The following is a 7799-nucleotide window of genomic DNA, read 5'->3' as shown; positions in this document are numbered from 1 at the left end:
CAAGACAGACTTATTTGGTCTTTTGACAATCTATGGGATATTAAATATTTTTCATCAATACTTTCATCAATAATTTTCATCAAAATTTTTCATCAATTGAATTCAAAGAACTCAGTTATCCCTCAGACTTTTTCATTGTCTAACTTTCAGATGCAGAAGAAGCAATTAGCCTTTACACTGATGTTCTTGCTCGTGGCAGTGATCGTGAGCATGACACAGGACAGGTCATGGTTCTGATTTGTTGTTCATACGATTGCTGTGTGTTGTAGTCTACGTGATGACACTTTTTTTTGTTGTTGTTGTTTTTAAATTTTATTTTATTGTTTTTGTGTGAGTGTACCGTCAAATCAGATCTGACTGGTACAGGAGGAGATTGTCCCTCCTTCCTCGGCAGAGCATCTGGTGGATTCGAACCATGAGCCTCTGGGATTGTAGTTGCAGCTCCTTACCACTAGGCCACCAGAGCTCCCCTTATGTGACGACACTTAACAACAGCACAGGTGTTATAGGAGTTAACGTTGCTAAGTCATGAGGTGGTGCCTCTCCAGTGACTGAAATCCACTGGGGAAGGATGGCAAATCTCCTTCTGTGCAATTTACAGTGACCAAAACCCCGCTGGAGGGTCAGCTATGAGTCAGTTCCTACTTGGTGGTGAGTTTGAGAGTTTGTGTATTTCATATTACTGAATTGTTTGTAAGGGAAACAACCTGCATCTCACAACCCCAAACCCAAACTAGTTTGCCATTAAGTGGATTCTGACTGCCCCGTAGAGTTTCCAAGACTGTCATCTTTAAGAAGGAGTCCTGGTGATGCAGTAGTGAAGAACTCAGGAGCTGAGATTGGTGGGTTGATCCTACCAGCTGCTCCACAATGGAAAGAGGTGATCCTTTAAGATTGAGGTTGCTGTTGAGTTGAGTAAGACTCGTAGTGACACTGTGAACAACAGATCTGAATCCTGTCCTATCCTGTGCTGTCCTCACCGTCTCTGGTACACTTGGGCCCATTGCTGCAGTCACTGTATTGATCCTTTCCATTGGGGAGCTCTTTGCAGCAGTTCTGCTCTGTTCTACAGCGTTGCTATGAGTCAGAATTGACTCATTGACAATGTGTTTTTAATTTTGATTTTTTTAATTATTATTTTTTGTGCATGTACTGTCAAATCAGATCTGACTGGTACAGGAGGAAATTGTCCCTCCTTCACCGCCAGAGCATCTGGTGGATTGACAATGTATTTTTAATTTAAATTTTTTTATTTGGGTGAAAGTTTACAAATTAGATTGATTTTCCATTGAATCATTTGTATACATTTTTACTTGGCTGTTTGCTTTTTAAATATTTTTTTACTTGGCTCTTTTTGCTGTGTTTAATCTTCACGGAGGCTGCCTGCTGCATCTGTCTGTGGTGGAGGGGATGGTGGGCTGCAACTACTGACCTTTTGGTGAATAGCTGATTACTTAACCCCTCTGCACCTTGCTTTACATTGCTCCAGTATCAGTCACTGGAGAATGTGATTGTTGTTTGAGTCAAAGCATCGTCATAGGGACAAAAAAAGCACAACAAACAAGCAGTGTCTCTTTGTGTCCAGACTTTTCAGACACCCTGCATTTACTGGATGAATCTATCTGTGAAGTGAAAGGCTTAGATTAAAGACTTTCTAATGCTTCACCCTGCCTGACGCCTCATGACTCAGCAGTCTTCCATGTGTGCCTAAAAGCCAGACATGTCGCCTTCCCACTTCCAAAGCAGCTGCATAGATTGGTGGTGGTTTTTTTTTTTTTAAAGGTTGGGCCTGAGCCCCTCCCAGAAGCCTACAGCTCCATGGGCCCTTGGGATCGCGTGTGAGGATTGCCACTTGATCCCCTGCCAGGGGGTGGACCCTGAGTCTGTTCCCGGAATGAAGATGCCATGTGTGACTCAGAACCAAGTTAGGGAAAAAACAAGCTCACCCAATTGTTTGCCCCCTCCTGCTGGCCTGGGTTTGACCATGAGCTCATGAAAGAGGAAGCTGGTCTGGGCACACAATAGCCCTGCTCTCTCCCTCAGGTTTTCTCTCCATAGCCTCACAGATTTCCTGGAGAGTCTGGACCTCACACCACCCACCACCGTCATCCTGGCTCCTGGAAGGCCCTGGCTGAGGTTCTGAGACTCTCCCTTTCCAGACAATTAGTCAATTATTTCCCTAGACTGGAAATCCCATCCAGCACAGAAGGGGAATTGCTCAGATGGGGAAGCTGAAAATATCCATGCATCCCATGGCCTCATTGATCTCTGCTGCCATGGCTGGTGAACACTGAGTTTGCTCCTACAACTGTCGCATCTCTGTAACAGACAAGTCCTACTAAACTCTGGGACCTTGAATGAAGGGATTGTGAAAGCAACAGCAACAGCAACTTTATTACTACTTTTTAAAAAAATAGCTAATATTCCTTAGGTCAGAAAAGAAACAATCTTAAATTATTGGGCAGTTGAGCCACTTTTAGAGCTGCTGTATTTGGAACCTACCTAGCCAGTTTGGTAGGCAGAACAAGCAACTTACTGCCAGTAAACACATTTTACTGCAGCAGAAAGGACAATATTACGTGGGGTCGTGATGATCTTGCCTAACTCTGTGCCTTCCAGTCCATCTTCTGCACTTACGCAAGGCATAATTCCTGCTTTAACAACATCAGTAGCTCCAATTCCCTGGAATAACCTGCACTGGCCTCCCAACCTGGATCCAGCCGACCTCACAGACTTTCATTCTCAATGTCCTTGTTACTTTCCTGGCACCCTGAGGTAGCACTCAGTGCCTGGTTTTGTACTCTTTTTCACACATGCCAAACTCTTACTTGTTGAACCCTTCACATGTACTTCCATATGGTAAAACTCCACCTGTTGCCTCCCTTGTAAAGAATTAGATATTTTCTTTTCTTTTATTGTGATCTGAGTGAAAATTTATATGACAAACTGTTTCTAGTTCACCATTCAGATACATTTTGTTTTAGGACATTAATCATAACTTGAATACAAAAATTTTGTGTGTTGTTGAGTTGGCACTGACTTAGCCTACCCTCCAGTAGATATTCAAAGATTTTAAATCTCATAGGAAAAGATTGCCCATCTTTTCCCCACAGAGCAGCTGGTAGACTTGAACCACATACCTTTGGGTTGGCAGGGCAATTTCTTACCACTACGTCACCAGAGCCCTAAGTGCAAAAATAATACCTTCAACATAACAATATTCTTCCTTCTTCTCTAGTGTGATTCTTGTTTCTGTCTTACTCCTCACTTTTTGAGCTTTATCACTGGGCAAACTTTGCACTTTTGATCTTATGAAATGTATTATTCTAAACAACAATAACAACAACAACAAAGAGTGAATGCCTCCCTGCTGTTATTGTTCACCTTATGTTGTTATGTGCCATTGAGTCAACTGCAACTCATAGTGACTCTATGCACAATAGCTCTGAACTCTGCCTTGTCCTGAGCTAGTCTCACTGTCTACGACATACCAACCCCTATTACCCCAATTACTCTGTAAATCCATCTCATCCAGGGTCTTTCTCTCCTGAGCTATCCCTTTACTTTTCCAAGCATGATGTCTTTCTCCAAGAACTGGTGTCTCAGGGGAGCTCTGGTGGCCTAGTGGCAAGGAGCTGCAACTACAATCCCAGAGGCACACGGTTCAAATCCACCAGATGCTCTGCCGGGAAAAGGAGGAACAATCTCCTCCTGTACCAGTCAGATCTGATTTGACGGTACACTCACACAAAAATTAAAAAAAAAAAAAAAGAACTGGTCTCTCCTAGCCACAAGCCCAAGTATGTGAGACAGAGCTTCAAAATCCTTGCCTCCCTCCAAAGGGCAACTTGGTTTCATCCTCTCTAGGATAGAGCTGTTTATTCTCTTGACAGTCTGTGGTATGTTCAGTAATCTTCTCCAGCATCACAGCTCAAGGGCATTGATTCTTATTCTGTCTACCTTAGTCATTGTCCAGCTCTGTGATGAATAGCAAGTTATTGTGAAGACCAGGCCACTGTAGTCTCTAGGCCTATTTAGTTGCTTGGCTGAAACTTGAGCCACAGGAATGAGTTCCATTCCAGGTTTGAAAGGTGCCTAAGTACCATAGTCTTGTACCAGTCTCTATGGAACCAATACATTGGCGATAGACGATTCCCCCCCCACATAAATGTCATATATTGTTATTTTTATGTGCCATTGAGTCCACTACAATTCACAGTGACCCTATGAACAACAGATCTGCACTTTGTCCTCTCTTGCCCCATCCTTACCATCTCATCTCAATATGTTACAGTGACTGGGTCAGCCCACATTGTTGATTGTCAGCCTCTCTTTCTCTGACCTTCTACCTTTCTCAGCATGATGCCTTTTTTTCCAAGGCTGGACCCTTCTGATAACATGGCCAAAATATATGAAATGAAGTTTCATCCTTCTTGTCTCTAAGGAGCATCTTGACTGTACTTCCTTCAAGATGGATTTGCTTGTTCTTTTAAAAGACCAAGGTATCTTATCACTCACAATGTTGTGTTTTAGGATAGAGCTTGCTGATGTTATATGGATCCTGGCTGAAAGTTAAAAAATACCAGAATGTCTATTTATACTTTATTGACTATGCAAAGACATTTGATTATGTGGATCATAACAAGTTATGGCTAACATTGAGAATAATAGGAATCTCAGAACACTTAATTGTGCTCATGTGAAACCTATACCTGGATAAAGAGGCTGTTGTGTGAACAGAGCAAAGGAACACTACATGGTTTAAAATGAAATAGGGTGTGCCTCAGGGTTGTATTCTCTCTTTATACCTATTTAATAGTTATACTGAGCAAGTTATTCGAGAAGCTGGACTCTATGAAGAGGAATGTGGCATTAGGATTGTAGGAAGACTTATCAGTAATCTGCATTATTCAAATGACACAACTCTGCTTGCTGAAAGTGAGGAGTACTTGAAGAAGCTCTTGTTGCAGAAGATCAAGGAATACAAGCCTCTTATATGGATTGCATCTTGATGTCAAGGAAAGAAAGATTCTTACCACTGGACTGACAGGCAATATGGTGAACTGAGAGGAGATTAAAATTGTCAACAGCTTCATCTTGCTTGGATTCACAATTTTTTTTCCTATAATTATATTTTATTAATTTTCATAAACATTTACAGAGATTTTGGGTTTCCATTCATTCATTGTTGCACTATGGATTCACAATTAACACCCTTGGTACCAGCAATGAGGAAATCAGGCAACATACTTCACTGCAAGTCTGCAGTTAAGGATTTTTCCAAAGTACTAAGGAGTAATGATGTCAGTTTGAGGACTAAGGTGCATGTCATTCATTCCACAGTCTTTCAGATGCACTTGCTATGCATCTGAGAGCTGGACAGACACTAAGGATGACAAAAGAATGGATGCATTTGAGCTGTAGGGCTAAACATCCCATGATGGCTAAAAGAACAAACAAATATGTCTTAGAGAAAGTGCAGTTAGAGTGCTCTTTGGAGGCAATGATGAGGCTTTCGCCTCACCTTCTTAGGACATGTTGCTAGGAGGGGCTATGGTAAGGGACAAGATGCTTGGAAGGGTGCAGGGTCGGTGAAGGAGAGGAAGAGCCTCGACCAGGTGGACTGACAAAGTGACTGCCGCGATGGGCTCTAATGTGTCAGGTAGTATGAGGATGGCACAGGATAGGACAAGGTTCAGATCTGATGTTTATAGGGTCACTGTGAGTCATACTCGACTCAGTGGGACCTAACAACAACAACAACAGTAACAATGCATTTTTAAGATTCTCAGCATGAAGAATGGCTATGTTCTTGCATGCGTCAGATTTTCTCTCCTTTAGATTTTGAAATAATATTCCACTGTATAAATTATAAATATACTGTTGTTTTAATAATCCTAATGGTCTTAAAGAAGCACTGGGCTAAAAAAAAAATTAAAAAAAAAAAAAAGAAGCACTGGGCTGCTTACTGGAAGATCAGGGGTTTAAACCCATCAGCTTCTCTATAGAAGCAAAATGTGGCAGATGGCTTCCAGAGATCACAGCCTTGGAAATGCTATGTTGTGGCTCTCTCCATCCCAGAGGGTCAATCTGACTTGGAATGGACTCTATGTTTCAATGTTGCTGTTTTGTGTTGTTTGAAGCTGTAAACTTTATAGTATTGTCAGACTTATCTGATTGTCAGATGTTTTCTCTTGCAGAGTACTCATAGTTTCAACTGCTGACTTTTTGGCTAGCATCCAAGCTTTTGATCATCGCACCACTGAGACTCCTTACAAATATACTGTTGTTGTTAGATGCTGTCAACTATGCCTCATAGCTACCCTGTGAATAACAGATCTGAACCTTGCGGTAGCCTGTGTCATCCTCTGATATACTTAGCCCGTTGTTACAGTATTTGTGTCAATCCATCTCAGTGAGGGTCATACTTTATTTTGTTGATCCTCTACCTTTTCCAGCATGATGTCTTTTTACAGCAGATTTATTCATTCACCCATTGTTGGATATTTGTGAGGCATTTTGCCCACCTCTTCCCCTTTTCTCTTCTATAGGGAGCTTTGATGGTGTAGTACATACTTGTGCTATTAACTCAAAAGCTTTCCCTTGTTGGCAGTTCTAAGCAACCTGTGGCTCTGAGGGAAAGAGATGGGCAATCTCCTCCCATGCAATTTACAACCTCAGAAATCCACTGGAGGGTCAGTCATGGGTTGGTTCAGACTTGATGGCAATGAGTGAGTGTTTCTTTTCTAGTTTGGCTATATAATGAAATATGCTATGAATAGGACAGGGTTCAGATCTGTTGTTCACAGGGTCACTATGAGTTCTTGATGGCACCTAACAACAACAACATGAATCTTCATATATAAGTTCTTTTGTGAAAATATAGATTTTTCCTATTTCTCTTGAATAAATACCTAAGCTGTTGCTGAGTTGGCCCCGTGTGGGCAGGGTAGAAGAACTGCTCCATAGAATTTGCTTGGCTGTAATTTTTATGGAAATCATATCTCTTGGCCTTTTTTTTTTGTGTGTTGGTTGTTGTGTACTGTTGAATAAGATCCAACTGGCACAGGAGGAGATTGCCCCTCCTCCTCCAGTGGAGCATCTGGTGGATTCGAACTGTGCGTCTTCGGGATTACAGCACAGCTTCTTGCCACTAGGCCATTAGAGTTCTCCTTTCCAGACCTTTATGCCCTGGAGCTTCTTGATAGGTTTGAACCAATGATGATTTTCTTTCTTTCTTTTTTTTTTTTTTTTACTTTGAGACATGAGGAAAAAAAAATCTTACAGAAACACATGGAAAAATAAGACATGATTACATTGATAGAGACAGTCTAGCCAGAAAGCTTTGTCAGTTCTGACAATGATGATTTTCCAGTTAGCAGATGATTGCAGACTGCTTGCATCTCCCAGGCCACTTAGAGAAATACAGTTGGTATTTAGTGTAAGAAATTACCATACACGTTTCCAAAGTGTTTTACCGTTTTAATGCTCTCAGAGGGCATAAGGAAAGCTGTATCAAAATATCTTTTTTTGGTACACATTTGCTTTTTTGGGAACTGGTTCCTATGTATGCTGCCTCAAGGGATAGAGGAGGCTGAGATGATTACTTCATTGGCCAGCCAACTGCCCCAGGAAAACTGGTGTGTCCTGGATCTGATCTGGACCACCTTTTTGTAAGAGGACAATAGGCTATACCTCATCAGCACTTAGAGAGTCTAAATGCTATCATGTTAATTAAGTCATAAAATCTTTCCAACCACTATTTTAATTTATTATACCAGCATACCAGAAGAATGTCT

The sequence above is a fragment of the Elephantulus edwardii genome, unplaced genomic scaffold, assembly GCF_000299155.1.
Source record: "Elephantulus edwardii isolate Elephantulus edwardi_28Jun2011 unplaced genomic scaffold, EleEdw1.0 scaffold00184, whole genome shotgun sequence".
Taxonomy (NCBI): domain Eukaryota; kingdom Metazoa; phylum Chordata; class Mammalia; order Macroscelidea; family Macroscelididae; genus Elephantulus; species Elephantulus edwardii.
The sequence above is the reverse complement of the archived record's forward strand: the minus strand, read 5'-3'. Positions refer to the sequence as shown.